This window comes from Meriones unguiculatus, chromosome 9, assembly GCF_030254825.1.
Source record: "Meriones unguiculatus strain TT.TT164.6M chromosome 9, Bangor_MerUng_6.1, whole genome shotgun sequence".
Taxonomy (NCBI): Eukaryota; Metazoa; Chordata; class Mammalia; order Rodentia; family Muridae; genus Meriones; species Meriones unguiculatus.
Window position 1 is genome coordinate 66,652,218 of NC_083357.1, and position 25,558 is coordinate 66,677,775.

The 25,558-nt window shown below is 46.8% G+C and overlaps 1 protein-coding gene and 1 pseudogene across 1 annotated transcript in view; one reads left to right on the forward strand and one right to left on the reverse strand.

Moving 5' to 3' along the window:
- Pebp4 (phosphatidylethanolamine binding protein 4) overlaps positions 1–25,558 on the forward strand; it is a 206,780-nt gene that overhangs the window by 13,895 nt on the left and 167,327 nt on the right. The window lies entirely within an intron of this gene.
- LOC110557072 (ribosome biogenesis protein NSA2 homolog) lies at positions 2,471–3,391 on the reverse strand (annotated as a pseudogene).

Here is a 25,558-nt window from a genome sequence, read left to right on the forward strand (position 1 = left end):
TCATGGCTATGGGAATGTAGCGGGAGTAGGCCGTGTGTGCTGTGCCCAGGGCAGTGTGGGGGCCTGGACTCAAAGCAGAAGGGTATGGTGGGAGAGGAGATCTCAAAGGCTCCAAGGAGTCACAGTCTCTCAGCCTGCCTGTGGGTAGGCAGAGATGGGCTTCTGCTTGCTCCGGGACTGTAACCGGAAGAGTCACCACCAGGGGGAGATAGGCGACCGTTCTCCGGCCCTGAACAACCCAAAGGCGAGAACACACAGGCGCCTGCCAGTTAGTAGGGCTGGACTCAGGGGTCCACCATGTGGGTTCCGTGTGAAGCATTAGGTCCATGCTGTGCCTGGTCTCTCTTTTCACCAGTCCACTGTGCAAACACACTTCTGTTACGACAACGCCAATAACTATTTATTTATGCTTTATAATTATTTATGCTTTCTCTTTAAAATGTCCCTCCTCAGCCCCTAACTCCCAGTTAGCTGGGCCAAACTGCTGACCATGAGAAGAACAAGAGGGTAACCCCGCCCCTCTCTCCCTCCCCCACACGCTACCGACCCCAGATCATGAAGATTTTGAGAAAGTGCTTGCGGTTCCCAACGTACAGACTTCCTGAGTGGAAAATTTGAAATGTAGAAGCTGCCTGCCTCAGTTTACAGAGGCTTAGAGCCTACACCAAGAGCATAAGAAGCCAGGTTTAATTAAACCTTGGAGCTATTGCTTGGAGCTCTGTCACCCTATGCAAAATCCCTGGTCCTCTAAGATTCCTTGCTCTCACTGTAGACTCCCAAGAGTCTCTTTCAAGGCTGGGACCCAGAGGGCAGTATTCTGTGGAATCCTTTTTGGCCCCATCTGGGATGTTTCCCCAGGGGGTGGCTCCCTCCTGCTTGACACAGGTGGCTTCCAGGACCAGTACTCTCTGGGCTGGCCTCTCTCATTTCTCTGTCCCCTCCTTAGTTGTCTCTCTTGGGTGGCCTTACCCACATTCCAATGATCATCTCAATTCACTGAGATGTCCCGTGGGCCCCTCGTATGTAGCATGTCCAACCCTAAGCATTCAATCCTCACCTTACCCCTCACCAAACCTGTTTCATCCTCAATTTTAACTCCAGGTCAGGGTGGAATGAAGGGTTTAGTTCCCTGGTTCCTCCCAGTGTGCTGCCAGGGCGCCAGGGAAAGGCCTAGAAAGGAGCTATCTCTCCTTTCCTCAGGGTCCCTACCTTGGACCTAGATTGCTGCCACAGCCTCTCTCGCCCAGTTGTCACCAATCACCACCGCCCAGCATGTGTCCCCAAAGCCCAGCATGTTCTCAGTCCAGCCATCAGAGGGAGCCCTTAAATCTTCAGGTCAGATAAGTTCAAGCACTTGATCCAAAATTTGTCATGCTTCCCTGTCAGTTTCCTGAGTAAAAGCCCCATCAGTAACAGACGCCTCTCAGATGCCCTGGGATCTGACCCGGTCCTCACTTCCTCTCTGCTCTCAGCTCCTCTGCTCTTTGCCCGCCTAACTTACCTGGCTTCTCAGTATTCCCAAGGGCTCCTGTGGGTCACCTGTACCTTCTCACCCTGCCCCCACCCCTTGCATGGCTCCCTCACTCTCTTTTTGATCTTTGTTTGAAGGTCATCTCCTCAGGGAGGACTTGCAGAGTCCTCTAACCCCCCCTCACCACCCACCCCAATTTCTCATCCCATTCACCACCTTCCAAGCCACATGTAACGTCTTCAAGAATTCTGGGTGTTGCTGAATTGTTTCTCTGCTGCTACCTCTACCCCACAACTAAACTGTAAGCTCTGGGAGGGCAGAGCTGCCCTCTGCCCACTACTGCATCCTAAGCTAGAGAAGAGTTGCAGCAGCCTATCGGGCTCTTACTACAGATTTGTTGAATGGATATGATTCAATGAAGATTTCTTTCTTTTTCTTTTTCTCTGTAAAACCGGGCAGGTTTTTCTTTTTTCTTTTCCCAATATATCCTGACCACAGTTTCCCCTCCCTCCACTCCTCCCAGCCCCCTTCACACACCTCCCCTCTCCCCCCAGATTCACTCTTCCTCCATTTCCCTTCAGAAAAGAGCAGGCCTCCCAGGAGTGTCAACGGGACACTGCATAACAAGATACAATAAAACTAGGCACGAACCCTCAGATCAGGGCTGGACGAGGTGGCCCAGTAGGAAGAAAAGGGTCCCAAGGGCAGACAAAGAGTCAGACGACCCCCCCCTCACTGTTCGGAGTCCTACAGGAACCCCAAGCTAAACAACTATAACATATATGCAGAGGGCCTAGCCCAGATCACGCAGCACTGTGATTGCCGCTTCAGCCTCCGTGAGTCCTAAGGGCCATGTTCTCATGGTATCTTCTACCCCTCTGGCTCCAACAATTCTTTCTCCCTCTCTCTGCAGGAGCTCTCCCTGAGCTCCAAGGGGGAGGGATCCAATAGAGATCTTCGATGTATTTCTTTTTCTTCAGAACTAAATAAATACTTCTCCTAACGACTGCGCATTGGTAAGGCTGCTCGGTAGTATTCAGAAAGATCACAGCAATGGTGGTTTCTCTGACAGTTTGTAGTCTTCAGTAATGATTTGGAGTGACATATATGAAGTCCCTGTCCAACCAGCAAGTCTGCATTTATGCAGCCATCATCTTAGGGACGGTTGGTTGGTGACTTGGGCATGCTTTCTCCCACCAACCTTGCCTCCTTGTGTCACTAGGCCAACTCGCTCACATTCAGGTCAATATCTGTACTTTTGGTGATCACACCCAGGGTTGTATATGGTGGGGATGATGGGTTCTTTTTCACACCAGGTATCATTAGGCAAAAGGTAGCTTTTGTCTCAGGATATGTGGCACGGGCTTTTTTGAAATGTAGGTCCGTCAGTTAATATTGGTTTGTATTTAGGTGGTTTTCTCATAAAACCATCACCAGCAAAGCAGACTTTAAGAACCATCCTCTGTTCCACGTCTTCCTCCTTCCTTTTCTGTCCCAATAACTTTGAACACTTCTGTTTCTCCTTGGGTATGAACTTTGGGTAGAGTGACTCCTCATTTTCCCGCCTTCTGTTTTCGTGTCTGCTTAATCCCGTTGGAAAGTACTCTTGTCCTTGACTGCCCCTCTCTGTCTGATAGTGGGAAGGTGCTGCTTGCATCCTGTGGAGTCTTCTCCATCATTGTTTCCTTGGGTGTTTCTCTTTTCATGCCTTTTAAGAGCCTTTTCCATCTGTATTTTCTCAGCGTGGCCCTGTTTATGATAAAGCTTAGCCTTCAGGCCAATCTTTCTTTCTTTTTCCTTCTTCCCCCTTTCATGGGCCTCCTGACTTTATTTCTTCCTTTTCTCATGGTAACTCAAACAATATCCATAGAATTTATGGTGTAGTTCAATGTATTCATTTTGTGACTCGATGGCAGCCATGGAGCTAAAAACCTCTCAACTCCTGGGTCTCACTGCTCAGTGAAGATTTCAAAAGCTCCTGTATGTAAAGTCTGTTGGTGTCTGATCCCAACTTTGTCTAGATGATGATGATGATGGAGGTAACGAAGTGATGAATAATTTCAGATACCCCAGGCGACCAGCGCAACCTTACAACTTGACAGCCAAAGCAAAGCCAAACCTAGACGGCAGGAGAGTAAAAATAGTTTGTCTTTATCTTCCTCACTCCCTTACTTCTTCTCTCTGTCTCTGTCTCTCTCTTTTCCTTCCTCCCTCTCTCCTTCTCTCTGTTTTTTTTTTCCTCCATTGCTGGAGACTGAGCCCAGAACCTTGTGTGGCTAATCACTTGTGCTTCTTCTCTACATCCTCCCCGCCCCTCGGCTGAGAGATAAAGGGAGAAAGAAATAGGAGGGAAATATTATGTGTCTATATGAAGGGAAGCAGAGCAACAAAGCCAGACTCAGAGCTATGCAGACGGTAGACACTCAGGAAACCCAAAGAGCGAATGACCGTGTCTCTTGCTGTATCAGCGTCTGGAGAGCTGGCTTTAGTGAAGTCTGAGGCTAGGAGGAAACAGGGTATGGAGGGATGGCAGGCATCTCCTGGGGCAAGACAGGGGCATCTGCACCGCCTTTGTTCACAGTCTTGGGACATGCCTGAGACTCTAGGGCCCTTTGAGTATAGTTGGACTGGAGAGAACAGTATTTGGGGGAGCAGACAGTCTAGGTTCTCTCTGCGCCCAGCATTTCTTCCTAACACACCTTCAGAATTTCTCTCCCAGTTAATCTCACAGGTAGAACAATGATTAACTTCAGATTTGGCATTGAATCCCCATTTTTAGAAAACATGTTTGCCAGCTCTCCACACCTCTGGTGCTCCCCATCCTCCCAGATGGGGAGCCAAGGCCATGGGAAGTGTATCTTGTTTGGTGTATAATCTCGGAATAGCTCTTTTCTCCTCCAGTTATTAGCAGCATTCCAGGGTCCCCAAGGGACGCTATCTACAAGGCCAAGATCAGACAGACAGGAGCAGGTGGATCAGGTCTGGCATCTGACAGGCAGTGTTCCCTAAGCCTTCTGACTGGTATCCTTCCTCAGAGCTCTCTGGGAAGCGTGTACTCCACCTGCCTGCCTGAATCCAAGGTGGCTTGGAGCAGTTGATATAAACTAAAGCCAACCCAGAATGACCAGAAGAGCAGCATTTATGTTACTTCAATGCGTTAGAGTGGTGGTCTGCCTAAAGAGAGGATCAGAAAATCTCCAGATGTGAGTTACAAGATGTAAAAACTTCTGCCCTTCAAAACCTGCCCTGCAGGGCTGAGTCTGACACAAATGTTTATCATCTTTCCACATAAGGGCTCTTGCAAATCAGCACCAGAGAGAACACTCCATAGGGAAAGAATGCAAAGGATGCTACCAGATGATTCTAGATTTAAAAAAAAAAAAGAAGGTTTATTAAAAACATGAGAAGTTGAATATAAATTTTAAAATGTAATATATATATATATATATATATATATATATATATATATATATATTTGAGACAGGATGTTTTGTAGTTCAGGCCCGCCTCAGACTCAATTTGTAGTTGACGATGACCTTGAAGTCCTTATCTTTTGCCTCTGCCTCCCAAGTGCTGGGATTACAGGCATGTGCCCCTACATCTGTTTTTTTTTTTTTTAATTTCTCTTCCTTTTTAATATTTATTGTTTCTTATATACATTGGTATGTTGCCTGCTTCACACATACATGTTTGTGTGAAAGTGTCAGATCTTCAACTCACAGGCAGTTGCAAACTGCCATGTGGGTGCCGGGAATTGAACCCCGGTCCTCTGGAAGATCATTCAGTGTTCTTAACCACTGAGCCATCTCTCCAGCGCCCTACATCTGTTTTTCATGCAGTACTTGGGACCAAATCCAGAGCTTCAAGAATGCCAGGCAAGCACCCTACTAACTGAGCTGCAGCCTCAGCCCCACATTAAAATATAACTTAAAAATGGTGTAGACTTTATGTAAAGCCAGCCAGATGGCACTTTGTATCCTTAGCTTAAAGGGGAGAGCATATTACAGACAAAAGTGAAAACTGCCACAACCTCTCTGTAAGGTGATTTTCCCAAAGTTATTAGCATGTTCATCATGTACGGATGGTAGGTTTAGGTCTAGGAATTTATTCTAATCAGATGACTTAATCAGCCACAGATGGACATTTATGTAAAGGATGTTCATTGTAGTGTTATTTAAAATAGCAGGACAAAAAAATGAAAGCCATCTAAATGTTCAATAATAGGCAGGCTAAAGAGAATGTACTTTATCCATATGAAAAAAAATACCAGCAAGCCATTAAAAAAAAAAACACATTCTCAATGAATATTTAAGGCTATTGAAAAGTCTCACAATATATTTTAAGTGAAAGAAAACCAAATTATAAAACAGTAATTTCCCTAAGCCCCAATTTTTTTTTAAAAAATGTCTTTTTATGAGTGCAAATTAAAAAAAAAAAACTAGACAAATGGGGACTACATCAAAATGTTGACACTGGATTATCTTGAATGGCGGGATTCAGGGTGAATTTTATTTTCCTCAGTACACTTGTCTGTAATTTCCATATGTTCTCCAATGAATGAGTATTATTTTAATAATAAAGAAAAAAAACGCTATTTGAGGAGGGGGGAAAAAGTAAATGCTAAGAGAAAAGGCTTCGGCTACCCAAATGGTCTGAGTGCTGGTTGCTATGGAAACCGTAACTTTGAATTGCCCAACTTTTTGTGAATTAGTTTCCTTCTCTGTGGGCTTAGAGCAGGCGCTGGCTTCAGCATTCTCCAGGCTGACACGTGCCTGGGGGTTGGGGAGATAGCAACTGGGGGCCCTGGTTTCATCCTGATTTCCTTTCTCCCAAGAAGGGAGGGTCCTTGCTCCCACAGTGGATGCTGGGGAGAGAGCTGCCTCAGGGGCTGATTCTGCCCCTCTCACCGGGGTTCTTCTAAGCCTCCGAGAAGCCTCTGAGGAGCATTTGGTGGTTCTTGTACATCTGCTAGCCTGGAACCCAAAGATGGGGTTTCAGTCACAGCACGGAGTAAATGGCAAATGACTTTATTTGTGCCATTGCACAATGAGCATCAAAGGTTATGGATTGCAAAGCAACCTTATGCAGAGTTCAGTATGTAAGCAAAAGTCCTGCTAGCTCAAGCCTGTTCTTGCCCATTTGCTCTGCCTTGCTTTCCTCTTCTGCCATGGGAGCTAGTGCCCACCTAGAAGCAAAGCCAAAAGTGGAGCCTGAGCACTAGGTAATCTTGGTTGAGCTTCGAAGGCCACTTTCCTCTGCCTAGCCTCAGGCCACCGAATGGCTTGCCACTGCCATTTGCAGATCCTGTTGGGAGCTCTTGAGTGTGGAGAACGGATTGAGGCAGCCACAAGTTGGAATTTTAAAAAGCAATGTGTCCTTTGAGCAGGAGCCCGGGCTGGGGGCTTTGCAGGCTGTCGCTTTGTCCCGGGGACCAGATGGAACTTGTTTTTCTGTGCACTCCATGGTTTAACCCTTCATTGCACTCCCTCCCCAGCAGACCCATAGACCCATTCAGGAACTGCTGCCTCTGGGGTGAGGAGCTGTGTGTGTGTGTGTGTGTGTGTGTGTGTGTGTATGTGTGTGTGTGTGTGTAGGGAGATGAAAGAGAACCCAAGCATTTAAGTCACAGAGATGTTGCTTGGGAATGCCTTGCCTTTTATCTCCTTCCGGTGCCTGGTTATTTTGTTTTATTTAGCAAGCTCAGACATGTGGCAGACAGACAGACACTGGAAATATTAATCCATCTACTTCCCAGAACCATTATTATCCCTCTTTCACAGATGTAGAAGCTGAGGTCTAGAGAAGTCAGGTAACTTGCCCAAGGCTATACAGCTGGGGAGTGATAAAGCCCGGATTTGGATCAGAAAGCTGGCTGTCCTGCCCCTGCTTCAAATTTATGCATTTAAACACAGCGCCGCACCCATCTTTTAAGTAACAGGTAAATCAGTTCTGCTGTAGTTAACGTTTCTTCTGGGCTGATTTTTCCCACATAAAACATTAGGAGCATCCGGTACCATCAGAGAGACACGGAACCCAAGTCCTGAAAGGCCACAGCCTTCTTTCAATCCCACTAGTTTGTAAAGCCCTGCTCATACAATGTGCACGGTGTTACAGGAAAGGCCAGGAGGGCGTAATGTCTACCGCTACCCACCCTCAGTGTATACAAACTCAGGCTTGTGCCCTCCATCCCACCCCCCACCCCCCGCCCCAGGGATCTCAACAGCTGGGTTTGCAACTTGTGCCTCAATAGGAAAGCTTTGTGCAGGGTTCCTTTCCAGCAGGAGCTTCAGCCTCTGTCTGTGATAAACTCTTGACTCCAGTCCTCTGGGAAAAATTGGAACCCTAGCTCTTCCTGAGGGGAGGCGCTCTCCTCCTTACTCTGAAGTGATGGAAGCCGGACAGAGACCAGGACTCAGCTCTCACTGTCCTCCACCCCCGGCTGGTGACACCCAGGCTGTGGGGGAGAACTTAAGGAGGAACCAGATCCTAAATGAAGAGACTTGAGGTTGGTCACATCTTTTCTAAGTCATTCGTCTGCATGGAAACATTCACCTTATCTGCCTCAGAAGACTACTAAAGAGGACTTGGGAGCTTTGCAATGTCTACTCTGAAGTGACATGGGTTTGGAGTCAGGAGATACAATTGTATGTTCAGTTATCACCTTGGATGACGTGTACAATGGAAGGAGCTGTTCAAAGCTTCTGCGTAGCGTCATCGTGTTTATTTATGATCCCAAATTTCTTATCTCATTATTCCTATCGTAGTTCTAAAATAGTTTACATATGACCTCACCTTGTTAGGCTGAGTCTAAAGAACATGATTTGGCTTTTGCTAAGGGTGTTTGTATCATCCCTGTGAACAGCTGTCGTTCAGCAATGTCCTAGCTCAAGTCTGATCCTTGCATTTCTCTGAGCTGCAGGCTCATATTCCGCCGGCAGGGTTCTGTGGATTTGCTCCTGCCTGGCTAAGGCCACACCTGCCTGGGTGGCACGAGCAGATCTAAGGGTGGAAAGTGAGTGCTTGAGGGACAGTTCTTCAAGACCAAATCCCCAGCTCTAGGATTGGATTCATCCACATAGGATTATGTAAATGATTATGCAAATGAGGAAGAATCTAGTTAGCCCCAGATCACCTGGTTTTACATTGTTCTCTTCTTTTCCTCCCCCTTTGTTGTTCTCAACCTGAAGAAAAGTCACCCCTTGGTCTGGTCTGATGCGCTCTGGCCCCTGATGATTCATGTGTTGGAGGTTTGATGTCCTGTGTAGTTGAAGCAAGGTAATGGAACTGTTAGGAAGTGCGGCCTATTGGGAGGTGGCTAGGTCATTGGAAGCCTTTTTGGAAGGGATTAATGTTCTCATAAAATGAATTTTTTGTTTGTTTGTTTGTTTTTTGGTTCAGTTTGGTTTTTCAAGAAGGGTTTTCTCTGTATGACATAATTGTCCTGGTTGTCCTGGAACTCGCTTTGTAGACCCGGTTGGCCTCGAGCTCACAGAGATCTGCCTACCTCTGCTTCCCTAGTGCTAGACTTAAAGCAGGCACCACCATGCCTGGCTATAAAGTGAGAGAGCCAAGTCTGGTCTGTGACTCTTTCTCTTTGACTCACCACATTTTCCATTTTCTTCATATGTCTCCCCCACTTCCCGAATTTCAGTTGTGCTGTGAGCCCACCACTGGATCCCTCATCAGGGCCCACAGAAATGGAGCCACCAGATCTTGGACTCTTAGCCTCTAGAACTGCGGGCTAAGGAAACCTCTTTTCTGAAATAGTCCTTATTTTATCACTTCCATAATGATGAATAAGGACTAGGACCCTGCTGAGTGCCAATCTAAACCTAGTTCCAGGAGTAGGGTTGGTTCTGAAAATAGCTAACTCTCCCTCGGCCTCCTTAGAAAGGCTTGTGCTCTTGTTAGGAGTCTGTGTTTTCATCCTTGACTTAGGGGCTTGGGGAGGGACACATCCTCTTGTGGTTCAGCCTTCCTCAGTGAGTGAATACTGGAGGTGTTTTAGTCTGAATCTGACTAGCTTGCACACAGCAGGGTCCCAGCCTTACTCATTATTATAGAAATGATAAAACAAGCTCTACTTTGCATAGGATCATCCGGTTTTATATCTTTTACATATTGCTTCCCTTTTATGGTCTACCCATCTATCCCAAGCATGTTCATAACTCTTGATTGCTGGGGTGCCAAGGACAAGCACAGAGTCCCATCACTAGGACGGTATCTCAGAAAGGGGAAAGAAGATCTTGAGGACTTGGGAGAGGTCCAGCTGCCCTACTCAAGGTAGAGCTTTATTTCCCTGGCACCTGGCCTGCTTGGCAAATATAGATTTTTAACTTACACTTATAAAGCATGCAGGAGCTTTTTCTCAGACTACTCAGTGGTCCCTGAGAGATCAAGGAAACTTGTGGGGTTCCTTGCTTTTCCCTGAAACCACCCAAGACTGCTAAAATTATTTTAAAATTTATTTTCCTCCTGTCATCTGTCACTTCTTGCTGCTGTCAAAAGATGATTAGTATCCTTATGGTCCCTCTAATTCTTGACAGGATGGGAAACCTAATAGCAGAGAATGTCAGAATTATGTCTAAACTAAGAGTAAATAGGCTCACAATGCAGATGCAAATCTAGGGCCTGGTTTTAGCCTACAAGTCAGGAGCAGGAAAGACAGATTTGTGTTACGTTTCTCTGTTGGCGAGGAAGGGTCACACAGCAAGCAATCTGAGTTCAATCCTCGAATGCCAAGAGGCAAGACTGAGTTTGGCATTCCAGTTCTGCCTTTAACTAGCATCCATACCTTCCTCAATCTTTTGTCCTCATCTACAGAAGTGGATAAAGGGGCCGAAGTGATAGATCAGTTGGTAAAGTGGTGGAAAACTCGAGAACCCTAGCCTTTATGTGGTGGTGGTGGTGGTGGAAGAAGCTGGGCAGAGTGGCATGAACTTGTAACCTCAGCGCTGGGTGGAGACAGGTGAATCCCTGGGGCCCACTGGCCAGCCAGCCAACCAGCTAGGCCACTTGGTAAGGTCCAGAGAGAGCCTGCTTTAAAAAAAAAAATGGCAACTTTGGAATGACAACCTGTCTTTTCCTCTGGCCTCTGTGTGCATGTTCAAACACACACACACCCACAGGGAAAATACAGTCAAGGGCCTGGAGCCTTTTCCACAGCAGGTGCTCCTCTACACGCCATCTTGTACTGCTCCAGGGTTTCTGATCCTCAGCAAGGCTTGGCCGGATGGTGGCCTCCCTCTGGAGTTGTTTTCCTTGTATCTTCCACTCAGAGGGCTGGTTCCTTTTTACCGTCTTACTGAATTCATGCCGGCCCTGCAGGGCTGGGTGGCAGGTCTCGCGATCTTCTGTTCTCAAGCCAAAGCCCGCAGAAGCTCTTGCCAGAGGGCACCGCTGGCAGGCAGCCACAGACCCTCGACTCCCAGCCAGGCCTCCTGTCCCTCTAGAAACTGCTCTGAGAAAGGGATGGGGATGTTTCTGTCGTCACTTACCTGGTGGCCACAGCTAAGAAGGTTAGCTGTCCAGTATCTTGACTTACTGTGTCAGCCTCAGGACGGTGGCACACACCTTTAGTCCCAGCACCTGGAGAGGCAGAGGCAAGTAGATCTCTGTGAGTTCAAGACCACAGAGCAAGTTCAAGGTTTTCACAGTGAGTTCCAGGCCTGCCTGGAAACCATCTCAAAGGCAAAAAAAAAAAAAAAAAGTTCCTGATTTGTGAGCCTTTAATTTTCTTCAATTCAAAAAAAAAAAATTAAATTATATATTTGTTTGGGCAATGGGCATGTAACATAGGATCCTTACGGAGGTCAGAGTGGGAATCGGTTTTCTCTTCCTACTATGTGGATTTCAGGGATCTAACTCAGGTCATCCATCAGTGGCTTGGTAGAAAGCCCCTTTTAGCACTGAACCATCTCACCAGGCCATCACCAATGTTTCACGCTCTTTCTAATGTCACTGAGTAGATGAGGTGGCTTTTCAGCTCCACTGTGACCAGGGAAAGAGCAGCTTAGAATCAAAGCTGCTTTTCAGGGAAGAACAAGGGCTACTACCTAGACACAGTCCAGCAAGCATCCATACGGACATGTAAGGTGAGCAGGGCCCAAGAGCCCAGCGTCAACAATAAAAGACGGATGCTCCCAAGAGCCTCCCTGAGCACAAAGCAGACAGACACTTTTTTTTTTCCACCCTCTTCAGGAAGTTCCATTCAGGATTAGTTATTTTGAAAGTCTAGTGAACAAGCTGGATCCTCCCAACCCCTACCTCCACCCCCACCCCCCAACAGGAAGGCCTTAGAACAGTGAGCAAGGCTACCCAAAGAGGAGATGGCATCTAACTAGAGAGCCTTTGAGCTGGGCAAGGATGATGAAGGCTGAATGCCCCTTGTGCTCTTGTGCCCAAGTGTACCCATCGGCTTCTTTGAACAGTTCCGTGGTCAGAGTGCAGAGCATGATGGGACATGACTACAGGTGCTACCCAAAGTCGGCGTTTGTATGTATTTGTACACGTGTGTAATGTGTCTGCACTCTCTGTTCTATCAGTCTCCACTTGATTTCTTTGAGACAGTGTCTCTAGCAGAACCTGGACCTAGATTGGCTGGACAGCAGGGTCCAGTGGTCCTCCTGTCTCCACTCCCCTCGGTGCTGGGGTTATAGCTGCATACATGGCTGTTATACATAGGTATCTGAAGTTGGTTCCTCATGCTTGCACAGGAAGCATCTCTCCAGCTCCCCCAAGTTCTTGCACAGTCATCATTTAGTGTTCCAACAAACGAGACCTCCAGATAAGCCCTACTGTTACTCCTAATTCCCAGATGGAGAAGCAGGATGTGTCTTGCCCTCAGCCACTACCGTTAAGCTTCAGGCCTGGCCTCCAAAGCCCAGGGATGTGGCTCTGGGGGCTTTGCACTGACCATTGTGCTGTACTGCCTGTTGAGGTCATTGGCTTTAATTAGCCAAGATAAACTTCCATGAAACCCCCAAAGTGGGGACCAGCAAGGGAGGCTGAGGCTCAGCTTCCTGTCTGGCATGTTTTTCTTGGTGAGGCCAGTCCTTTACTGTCTTTTTCACCATCTCCTTTCTGGACAGTAGGGGAGACACTGTAGCCTGTCCTGACCTTTGTCCTATAGCCTACGGTGGTCTTAAGCTTTTTTTTTTCTAGACCATCTTTTATTTATTCTTTGACCATTACATTCATGTATGATATGTATCTTGATCATACCCACCTATCCTTAAGTGCCCCTTCTCACACCCCCCTAGACACACCATGTCTCCCCGTCCTGCCTTCACAGCCTCTTAGATTTTATTTTATTCTGAAACCCACTGAATCGAATTAGTACTGCCTGCTGCAGTGCTGACTAATCTTCTCGGGCTGGCTTCACCTTGTATGGATATTCTTGCAGGTAACCATGGCTGCGGCGAGTCCATGAGTACAACGGCCAGGGCACATCCGAGACGCGGCCTTTCTGTTTAAACAAGATCTTTAAACATCTAAACTGTGTGTAAATTCGTGGCTGTGTGGGCATCAAGGCAGGTGCCTGAGGAGGCCAGAAGAAGGAGCTGGATACCCTGGAACTGGAGTTTTAGGCAGTTGTGAGCCGCCTGACATGGCTGAACTGGACTCCTCCACAATAGCAGTACGTGCTCTTAACCGTTGGCTCCTCTCTCCAGCTCCAGGAAGACAGCATGGGTACTCTTCCCCATTTTCTGGCTCTTGCATTTTTCTTCACCTGCTTTCCCTAAGCCTTGCAGGGGTCGATACATGTGGGGGAAATCTCTGCAAATATCCCGTCCAGCAGGGGCAAGAAGGCAGTTTGGTTCAACAAGACTCAGGAGCCAGTGTTGGTTCCAACTTGGAGAATTTGACCTAGAGCAGTTTCTTTCAGGCATATTTAAGCACAGCACAATTTGGGAAAAGGTTTCCTGATGGATAATTAGCTCAGTTTCACGTGCACAGCAAAGCTTAAGACACGGCACCAAAACTCTTTGTAAAGCCCAAGTGACATCTTCCATATAGATAAGTTCTATAGATTGGCTGAGACAAACAAGCTCTAGATAAGGGTCTGAGGGGGAAGATCCGGTGCGGCTTGGCCTCACAGATAGCGCAAAGGTCACCAGGCAATTAATAAAATCTCCCCCTCTGAAGAGACAACCCTGTGTGTTTGACATTCTTGGTTCCCCTCGTGCTTATCTGTGAGCACAAGGACCCGCATGCTTTCTACAGATATGGACATCTCCTTTATGGCTAAGCACTCAAGAGTCACTTATTCTCAGCACTTTCACCAGCTACCAGCTTTTGCATTGTTGCTCACTGCAGAGAGAGGCTGCTCCAGCCAAGACTAACCTACGAGTATAAACATAGGTATTTGGAAGGCAGTTTGGCAACATGCCTGTTTATCAAAACAACAGCAGAAGGTTCCTCCTTAAGAACCTATGACCTCCCAAACCCAAAAACCCTAGGCTTTTTGATCAAAAAAGTATGAATTCCCTCCTGGCTAGGGAGCACAACTCAACTCAAATCACAAAGTGGTTGGTTTACCCTTGTAACCTTTGTGCCATTATTGCATGAGTGATTACATCTTGCTTGGAAGTGCTGTAGCATTTAGTGTCCAATGGCCCAGCACTGGGGAAGACCACTGATATCTTTTCTCCCCCAGCAGCCTGCATGACACCTTCTGGCACTATGAAGACTAGCCAGCAGGGAGGAAGTTTTCAGGTCCGTTCCAGCTTGCATTCTCTGTGTTCTGTGATCAAAGTGTGTTGTTTCTTCAGCAGTAGGATTTCCCCAATATTCAGTGGGCAATCAAGAGCAATGGCAGGAGCTAGAAAGAGGGTTCAGTGGTTAAAAGTTCTTGCTGCTCTTCTAGGACCCAAGTCCATTTCCTAGTACCCATGACAGGCGGCTCACAAACACCTTTAACTCCAGTTCCCAGGAATGTGATGGCCTCTTTCAGCCTCTATTGATACCCACACATATGTGGCATGCACACAGAGACACATTTGCATACACATGAATATATATATATATTTTTTTAAATAAAAGAACAATGACAAATAGTCTGTGTTGTTTGGGGTGAGAGGCTCTGGGGCCTTCCAGACCAGAAATTTGGAGGGAGGTATTTGCTGCCCGGCATTGAGATTTTTGTTTAATTATCTGTGTCTTCTGGGGTAAGCCTTGCTTATCCCTTCAGGATAGTAGAGTTCAAATGCCCTTTTAAAAGTTACATTTTTAAGTTAGCTTACAAAGTAGATTTTCATATATTTTGGGCTTTGGCTAACCCACCCTTGTCTCTACCACCCCATCTCCACTTAAAACTTTAATCCCCACTATCCACCCATTCATCGCTTTCAGACTGCATGTGTCCTATTGTTCCCTTACCCTTTACGGCCTTGAACGCTTGATCTTCTTGCCTCAGTCCCCCTAGTTCTGGGACTACAGGTGTGGACCAGTGTTTCTGAATTGTCTAGGGTTTTGGTCATGCATTTCTTCTATAAGGGGGCAGCTCATACACCCCAGACTTCCTGAGAAAGGCTTACTAATTACAGATAAGGAAGGAAGAACCACTGTACGCCCAACAGTCTATCTGTCTGGGGGAAAGGCATGAGAAGAGCACTCCCCTAAGGAAAAGCATCTGTGTTTATCTTCAGCACAGGCAGGACTAGAGCAGGGAACACTTTGGTTGAAAGCCTGCCCATTAGATTGAGCTGTTGGTGACTGGGGAGACTGTCATCCTGTTCTGAGATGGGAGCAGGCAAACCTTTCCCTTTGTCATAACAAAATATTGTGGATCCAAGGCTTAAAGAATAACCATTTCCTCTCATAATTTTGGAGGCTCAAATTCCAAGTCAAGGTGCTTTGTCTTTGTCAGAGTCAGATTCTTTGTCTTGTCAAGGGCCCTCTCTTGCTCTCAATTTGTATTAGAACTCGCTATGTGCTAACATGGTAGTGAAAGGGCCTGAGCCTTGCTGTCTTTCCTCATCAGGGCACTGACATCATCAAGAGGGCCGCACCCTCACGACCCAATCACCTCCCAAAGACCTATCTCCAAATGCCATCACACTGGGAGTTGGGGACTGTGAACTTAGGGAATATTGTTCAGTCTACCACAGATGGGAATGATTAAAAAAAAGAGCAACAGTTTTAAAAGACAGGAACAGGAACTCCAGGGTTCTGGTCTGGGCATGGTGAATTTGAGGTGCTATCAGATACAGACAGATATGCGAAGAATGTTTTTATGTGCAAGAGTTTAACATTCAAGGGAATCAGATGGGCTGGAGATAGAAATAGATTTGAAACTCACCTTCCCGAAAATTACAAAACAGGATCCATAATACCCATCGAACAGGGCTGCTGTAGGTTTCAAATAAGAAAACAAACCACTTGATGATATATGTATGCATGCTAAGAGCAGAGAGATAACTGTGAAGAGTCAAATGGCAGTGATAAGCACTTGGGGAAATGGTGAAGCCATTCTCCTTTGTCAGTCTTCCCCAGGTTGTGCCTTTTCCCACATCTTCTTCCCTGTGGATTCAAGAGCATCCCTTTCTTCTCCACACCCCCACTGCAAGTGTCCTCATCTGTATATCACTCTTCTGAAACTCGCCACATCACATCACAGAGCAGAGACTGACAGAAATTTAAGGTATTATCTATCAAATCCCAAAGGCCTCTGCATAAAAAGAGGCTGAATGCTCTTAGCACGAAGGAAGAGCAGGAGGAGGAAGAGGAGGCGGTGGAGCCGAAGGAGGAAGAAGAGGAAGGAGAGAGGAAGGAGAACAGGAAGGTTAGGTATAAGAAAAAGAGGAAAAGGAGAAGGAAGACAAAGGAGGAAGAGGAAGAGAAAAGAAGGAAGAAGAAAAGGAAAGAAGTATTTTCTCTATTAGCCAAACAAACAAACAAACAAACAAACAAACACATTTTTGCTCAATTTTAAGTGTTTCTTCTTGAATCTTTCTCACATATCAATGGCAAAATTAAGACTTGATATATCCTGGGCACAGTGGCACACACCTTTAATCCCAGTGCTTGGAAGGTAGAGGCAGGTATATTTTAGAGTTCAAGGCCAGCCTGGTCTACTTACTGAGTTTTGAGGATAGCCAGAGCTACATATCGAGACCCTGTTTCCAAAACAACCAACCAACCAACCAACCAACCAACCAAAAAAAGACATATTATACTTGAGTATTTGATTCACAGACATGTACACATACACAGGCACACACAGGTAGAAAAGCAATGATGAGCAAAAACAGTTGTCCTTCACATCTATATGTTCTCCATCAGCTAGTTGTACATGAAAAATATTTTTAAATTAAAAATTTTTATGTTATGTGTATGAGCATACGTGTGTACCACATGTATGCTTGGTACTGGAGGAGACCAAAAGAGGGCATTGGATCCCCTGGAACTGGAGTTACAGATAGTGAGTTTCCATGCAAGTGCTGGGAACCGAACACAGGTCCCTCTGTGAGAACGAGTGATCTTAACCACCAAGCCATCTCTCCAGCTCCTGAAAAATAATCTTTTTTAAAAAAATTATTTTTTACGTACATTGGTATTTTGCCTGCATCTGTGTCTGTGAGAAGGTATCAAATTCCCTGGGACTGGAACTACAGACAGTTGTGAGCTGCCACGTGGGTGCTGGGAATTGAACCTGGGTCCTCCGGAAGAGCCGCCAGTGTTCTTGAAACCACTGAGCCACCTCTTCAGCACCTGAAAAATATTCTTAATTGAAAAATATATAATTGCCTCTGCACTGAACATGCTCAGACTTTTTCCTTGTCATCAGTCCCTAAGCAATGAGACAGAACGATTACTTTTCCAGCATTATCTCTAGACACACATTAAAACATCTGGAAAGTTTTGTGTAGCTTTTAGACATCTTTTATATAAGAGTACATTACATAGAACATCGTTTTTATAGAAGAGATGAACGTTTTGGTATCTACATGAGAAGTCCTGAAACCACACCCTTAGAGAGCAAGAAACAACATTATCCACTTTATTTGATTTGGAAGTATATATTATCTAAATATATCACACGCACACATACATTCAAATGTATTACATATTATGGTTTGAATCTCAAATGCCCCCTATAAGCTTGTTGGGGACATTGGTCTCCAGTTGGTGGCACTATTTGGGGAGGCTGTGGAACCTAGCTGGTGGAAATGCATCACTGGGCTAGGTATAGAGGAGCTCCCTGCCCGGTTCATGGTGACAAGAGCTTGCGGCAGAGGCTGCTCCCACCACAGCAAAACAGGAAGCAAAGCGTGTGTGCTGGCAGGGTCTCCCTCTACCCTTCCCCACTACCACAGGCGGACACCCCAGAGACTGTGAGTCAAGACGAACGTTTCCTTTCATACGTTGTTTCTGTTGGGTGTTTTGATCACCGCAACACAGAAGTAACTAATACACCATATGTGACATATCTTGTGTAGTACACTTTTCATGTTACACGTGCGTGACCTGTGAGAGGAAAGAGGCTATCGTTTATCAATGTAAGTTGGGAAATCTCAAGTTAAAAGAAGGAGACACTGATTGTGGGATTCCTGGCCTCATGTTGGAACCGGGCAGTGGGATGTTGAGGCAACCAGTGTTGTGAAATTCTGTCTTCTACGCTGTCCCTTTCCCCTCTGTCATGGTGCTCCTACTGACGAAATGGGCAAACATGCATATAAGTAAGACCCCATTAAGGGAAAAAAGAACATAGGTGTGGTGGTTTGAATGAAAACTACCTTATAGGTTCATGGGGAGTAGAACTATTAGGAGGTATTGCCTTGTTTGAGTAGCTGTGGCTTGTTGGAGGAAATATGCCACTGGGGGCAGACTTTGAAGTTTCAGAAACTCAAGCCAGGCCCAGCGTCATTCTCTCTTCCTGCTGCCTGCCATTCTGGAAGTAGAACTCTCAGCTTCTTCTCCAGCACCATGCCTGCCTGTGTGAGGCCATGCATCCCACCATGGTAATCATGGACTAAACCTCTGAAACTGTGAGCCAGCCCCAGTTAAATGCTTTCCTTTGTAAGAGTTGCCGTGGCCATGCTGTTTCTTCCCAGCAAGAGAACACTGACTGACACAATGGGCCAGAAGAAATGTTTGGAGAGATGATGACCAACAGTTTCCCCAAAGAGATGTAAGACAGCAAACCACAGAGCCGTGAAGCTCAGAGAACTTGAATCAGGAGTTTTAAATTTCTGGTCACTCATACATCATGACCAAACCCCTGAAAACCGAGGAGTTCTGAAGCAACCAAGGAGAAAAAGAAAGCTAGCTTTTTCCCTCACCGCAGCATCTCCACGTGCCCATGAAATAGCTGTCCTCAGAGGACGGAGTTGGAGAGGTGTGAAAGGCGACCATGTGTGTAAACCAAACCCCCTCCAACATTCCCGTAGCTCTCTAAGTATCTAGACCATTCCTTCCGGATTACATTAAGGAGTTCCTGTCACTTTGGCTTCACACAGCATAGGCGTAGTAGTAGCGTAGTGTAGCTCGGCCTTTGTCAGATAACCCACTTAGCGTACAGGATCACACCCACATACCACAGCTAATTCTTTGGGTGTAGAATCTACATTGGTCCTACTAGGTCCAATACAAAACCTTATTGTTTTGTACATGTGTGCATCTCTGTGTGCACAGGCCAAAGGACAGCCTCAGGTATCATTCCTCAGATGTCCCCTACCTTGTCGCGCTGGGGCCTGGAGCTTGCCTACTAGCCTTGGCTTGCCCCTCTCTACCTCCGCAGTGTTGAGGAGTGTCTACCTCCACACCTGGCACTCTCACGTGGGTGCTGAAGGTCTAACCTGGGCCCCCAGGCTTGTACAGCAGGCACTTTACCGGCAGAGCCATCTCCCCAGCCCGTAGCTTGTAGTTTTTTGCCCCAACCTTCGGAAACTTCGCTGTTGTTTCTTTGAAGATCTCTTCCTCTGTCTCTTTCTTCAGGGACTCAGTTACTGGTACACTTGGCTACTTGTCCTTCATCTTACTGGTGGTTTCCATTTGCTGGGCCCCTTCTGTAGAGCTCACCTTCTCTCACATTTCACTTTTTCACCATAGGCACTGAAATAAGTCTCTTAAAAATCCTGTAAACGTGTCTTTAGAAGATACTTTCTATCTCTCTGGGGATGTTTGATCATTCTTGCACTTCCTTGGAAATAGGGAATACGGTCATAAAAACTTTTGATGTGTTGGTGGGTACCATCTTGGTTATCTGAACCATTTCTGGATCTTTCCCCACTGACTGAGTTTTTTTTCTTTGTTATGGTTTGCCCTTCCCTGCATCTTTGGATGCCTAGGAAAAAAAAATGTAGATGCCAGACCTTGTGACTCTACTTTGGTGGGTGTAAAGTGTGACTGGTATCTTGTAAACATGCCGTGGCCTTGTTCTAGCACTTTGCTGGGTTCATTAGAGCAGTACAATTCTTTCTGGGGCTTGATTTTTATATCTTGGGGAGTGAGACCACAGCAACCATTTTTTCCTCAGCTATTTTGGCCCTGCTGCTGTTCTCTCTCTCTCTCTCTCTCTCTCTCTGTCTCTCTCTGTCTCTCTGTCTGTCTGTCTCTCTCTCTCTCTCTCTCTCTCTCTCTCTCTCTGTCCTTCTGCCTATGAATTAGGAGGCTCTTTACTAAGCTTGGTTATCTACTTTTCCCGATGCTGAGGCCAAATACCTAACAAGAAGCTACAGAACGCAGGAGGGGGTCATTTTCAGCTCACAGTTCGTGAAGAGACACAGTCCAACCTGGCGGGGAATTTGCGATGACAAGAGCACTAAGGGGCTGCCCACCCTGTGTCAGGCCAATAGTCTGGAAGTGTAAAGAGGACTGAAAGTGGGGGCCAGCTATCAAACTCCACCCCAAGGAACTCAGCTCTTCCAGTCAGGATCCATCTCCTCGAGATTCTACAATCTTCCAAAGCAGCACCACCACCAGCTGGGCGCCAACTGGTGCCTATGGTGGACATTTCACATCCAAACCACAATAGATACCAGCTAGTCTTGGTCCTTAAACTTGTTCTTTCTGTTTGGTGGAGTGTGTGTGTGTGTGTGTGTGTGTGTGCTTTCTCTGGATTCAGATACAACCTGTGTTCTGGTGAGCTTTTTATTGGATGAAGAGTTAGGAGAGCTGATGGTATGCACCTTGAATCTTAGCATAGAGGGGGCAGAGACAGATTAATCCCTGTGAGCTCAAGCACAGTCTGGTCTATACAGTGAGCTGCAGGCCAGCCAGCCAGCCAGAGCTATATAATGAGGCCCTGCCCTCTCCAGCCTAAACAAAACATAACAAAACAAGTTTGGCTAATTCTGGAATTCTCTTTCCTCCCTGTGAATACTGGGTGCCTTGATGCCTCTGGACTTCCAGCTCTGCCTCCTCAACTCAGGGCAACCATCAGTCTCCCTGGGTCCCTTCTCTGCCTGTTAGCTAGCCATGTAAAAAGCTGGGCTAACCGTAGGATTTCTCTTTTTGGTTTATCCTCCCCCAAGGTTCACTCTCAGGCATAGTTTAAAGCTCAGTCTTAAAAACACTGTGTCTAGTGTTTTACTCCAGTTTTTTTGTGGTCTTAGGGAGTAAGGTAAGTCTTATCTCGGACACTCATTGTGGCTGGAGCCTGCAGATCCTGAAACCCAACCAAATAAACAGGCAGTGCCGCCCTTGTAATAGAAAGAGCTATTGCCAGAACCCTCTCTGGTTTCTAATGCTGTGTTAGTCGGCGACACAAACCACGGTCTAGATGTTTTAAGCACAAACTTGCTGCAGGAAGCCGACCTTCCTTTAATACCATGTGACGGGCTAAGCAGCTTGGGCCTCCAGGAAAACTCCACCAGAAACAAAGCCACCCAAACCGGCCTGCCCAAGGTTGCTAGGCTCTTTCTGCTGCAGTAAAAAAAAAAAAAAAAAAAAATCCAGGGAGCTGAGAGGTCACTGTCCACTTCACCAGCAAGCTGCAGTCTCCATAGTCTGGCTATCAGGAGGCCTCAGCCCCACTGATCCAGGAACCTCTAAACTCCTCTGCTGGCTTATGTCAAGGTGACACATAAAGTAGAGTCACCTGAAAGGAGGGAACCTCAGCTGAGAAAAGGCCCCCAAAGGATTAATCTGGAAGGCGTTTCCTGAATTAGTGATCGCTAGGGAGAGCCTGGCCCATTGTGGGTGGTAAAACCCCTGGGCTGGCGGTCTTGGGTTCTATAAGAAAGCTGGCTGAGCAAGCCATGAAGAAGCAAGCCAGTAAGCAGCATCCCTCCATGGCCTCTGCATCAGCTTCCTGCCTACAGAGCCCTGGCCTGTTTGAGTTCCTCTCCTGACTTTCTTCAATGATGACCAGTGATATGAAAGTGCAAGTCAAATAAACCTTTTCCTCCCCAACTTGCTCTTTTGTTGTTGTTGTTTTTGTTTTTTTGTTTTCGGTCATGGTGTTTCATAGAAACCCCAAACGAAGACAGCTCCCAGGCTGTGAGGAACTAGACTTGACAACATGGAGTCTGGATGTCTCTCATGCCAATACTCTCTTCCCATACCCATGAACTTGATGACAGCCCTGGAATGCTGTTGCCAAAACCCCATCTGTCATGTGACTGCTGTATAGCCCAGGAAGGAGGAGATGGCCACCACTTCACTCTGCTTGTATCTTCTTGGGGAAATCACCTTTGACTCCAGACCCAGCGTCCCCAGGGTTCGAGCTACGTCTTTCCCATAGTCAACTGTTTTCAGGTCCTTGGCCCTCTCTGCCTGCGGCGAGTGGTAAAGGTCCAGTTGGAACTCTTCCCCACTCCCTCTCCCAAGGAGTGCTGTCTTACAGGTAACATCTGGCGGCACCCAGCGCCTTGCTCAGAGACTTCAATATTGCTTGGCTCAACCAAAAATAAATTGGAAAAGAAAATTGAACATTGCATCAATTTGGAGCAAGTTTATAAATTCTGCAGCTAAGCAATACCAATAGAAAATGATAGATCGCCACAGCGCAGGGCGTCCCTGAGTGATGTATAGTCACATTAGCTGAAATACCGTATTACATGATTCTGCTTTATTACCCGTGCTGGTGGCAGACAGAAAAACAGATTACACTTGAGTTCAAATCGATAGGAACTTTATTTACTGGCCTTTTAAAAACATATTTCTGCACTTTATAAAAACATACGGTAGATGCTATTGATAGAGCTTGTCTACTTGTTAAAAAGCAATTTGCCCAGAACGAGGCTTTTAAGCTATAATTTACGGCATTACTTTTTGCCTTCTTTTTTTTTTTCCCCAGGATTCTGTTCATCTGGCTGTACTTTGACGACTTCCTTAGATTTTTCTTGCCTTTAATTTTCTCTCCCACTTACTGTCTCCCTAAACTCTGAGCTCCCTCAGGCCTTTGAGCAAAACAGAGAACCAGGTTGCATCTTTTCTTGATGGAGACTGAGACAAGTCTCCCAGAGTCCACCTGCTTTCTAGTCCTCAGTTTATCCATTATGGCTCTGGACTTTGAGGGCACCTCCGTGGCTGTAGCTAGCCCCTTAAGGACACCATGACCCTGGAATCCTGATTTCAGTGGTCCTGTGTGTTGGGAGCACGATCCTTATTTTATAGCTGTGTCGATGTTGGTTCCAGGGGGTCAAATGAAGCCCAAATCAAATCAGGGTCTGTGTGGGGTTTCCGATGTGCCTGGCAGGCAGCACGGCACCATGGGGGAACACGGAAGGTGGCTGACAAATGAGCTGGGCCAGCCAAGGGGCATAACTGAGCCTCTTGGGGAGGCCAAGCAGATATATTACGAGAAGTTCTTGTCACGATACAGTGATGCCCTGCGTAGCTGTTTGAAGAGGAGCCTCCCTGGGAAGAATTGTGCCTGCAAAATCTGCTTATTTGGTGTGGTGGTGGTGAGAGATAGCTGAATTAATTAAGTTCTTGTAAGCATGAGGACCTGAGTTTGAGCTCTAGAGCAGATATATTAAAAAAAGAAGAAGAAGAAGAAGAAGAAGAAGAAGAAGAAGAAGAAGAAGAAGGGAAGAGAACAAGATAGAAAAGGAAGGAAGGAAGGAAGGAAGGAAGGAAGGAAGGAAGGAAGGAAGGAAGGAAGAGATGGTGACTGGTGAGGTTGCTCAGTGGGTAGAGCACTTCCTGACACTTCTAATGGTCTTGGTTTGATTCCTGGAAACCACATAGCAGAAGGAGAAAACTGAACTGTCATCTGGTCACCACCTGCACACTGTGATACACGCCTCACCGTCACCCCTGTCTCTCTAAGACACACACTAAAATATATGTAAACAGATACAAGAGAATTAGTAAGAAAAGAAGAGGAGGGCACCTGAGCAACACCATTTGAGATTATCTGCCAGGATTCACACACAGAAGACGGGCTGATGCCCTCAGTCAGCCTTGGATTATTTCTGCCCCTGTCTAAGAATCTCTGCTCTCTGAATAATGTATCTGGTACCAGGGTCTTACCTAAAGGGCCTCACACTGTCTTTTATCCGTGTTATTGTCTTTGCTGTTGCTGGGTAAGGGAATAGAGGTTTTGATAGAGGCCCTCTAGAGTGGGTCAGTGCCTCATAGGTTGCCAAGGCTTCAACATGGTTCGTGTGGGCATGCTGGGAGCTAAGAAGACTTTAAAGAGGCAGGGTTTAGTGAAAAGCCACCAAGTCATTTGAGGTGCTGCCCTCAGATAGGATTAAGGCAGTTCTTGTTCCCATGACAGCAAGTAGTTTTAAAATGAACAAGGCTGACCTCTGAAGCTGCTCAGGTTCTTGTTCATCATGTGATCTTGTCCCAGCCCCTCCTACTATCTACCACGTTGCAAAGCTGCTAAGGGGCCCCTCACTAGAGACCACACCTGTTACCCTGAGCATGGACTTTCAGCCTCCAAATGGAGCTGCATAATTCTCTTTCCCTTATACGTTACACACTCTGCAATTAGACATCACCCAGTCTTGTTAAAGCAGCAGAGAAGGGTTGAATGTAGGGCCTTGCTGGAAAGCCTGAGCGGCACGATCCGCACAAAGTTCTCAGCACTCACACACACTCAACAAGCAAACGTTCTCTTTATTAACCAGTCAAACAAGGGCAGTGTGCGCATCCCAGGGCCAGCCAGGTGAGACTGTTTGCAGTACGAGGGCGACTCCACTCACAGCTGAGTGGATCACTGTGTGTGAAGAGCTATTACTCCAGTGCTACTTCCAGCAGGTGTGTGGAGAGAGGGGGGTGAGCTCTGGGTTTGAAGCAGTTGGGCAGTTATTAAACAGTAAATGCCGCTGTGATTCGAGACGAGGGTGCATACGAAGGTGGCGCTTCCTGGGAGAGGTGACCTGGGAGAGGTGTGAGAGCCTTGAGAGAAGAGAGGGAAATGAGAAAGAAGTTTCAGGCAGGCACAGAGAACAGGAAAAGGCTGAAGATTGTGGAGGCATTAAAAAAAATCGCACTGGAGGAAGCAGAAAGGGTGAGGAGGGGACATTTGGGAGACTCTAGGGAAAGGAGTTAGGGGGAAAAGGAAAGTACGCTGGGTGTTGGGAGTTCAAGCTGAGGAGGGACACTGGCATTTGGCAGGGATCACCTCGCCCCAGTTCAAACAGAGCAGGAGCCAAACAAGACTTTCCCACAGGCTTCTCTTTGATTAGTATTCTCCTTCATTCGTACTTGTGATGTGAGCGTTCTCTTGCCTGATAGCCAGTGCGTTCTGCCATCCCACATCCTGCCAGTATAATGGGCTCAGCGTAGAAGGCAGTTCTGTCACTGCGGTGGTGACAGCGGGCTGCAAGCCCTGCCAGGTAGCTTTAGCAACTTTCCAGTCTTCCTTGTCTCACTAATTAGGAGAGCCTATCTCGCTGACTTGGACTACGGATCTCAGAGGACAGCTCAGCTCTCCTAACTGTCTAAACTGGCTACCAGAACCAGGTCCTGTTCTGAGGCCAAGTGCTTACAATCCACATGTGAGCTCCACCCCCACCCCACCCCCGTACGACAGGGACCAGCCGATGATGACACAGCAGCGTGACGTGTAAGTGGCTCTTCAGTTGCCTCCAAACTTGCAGACCCTTCAGCCCTCGGGTCCAGCTATATCCTCCCCATCCTCTCCTCTGGCTGCCTTCTGTGATTCAAGGACGTGTGTCCAGG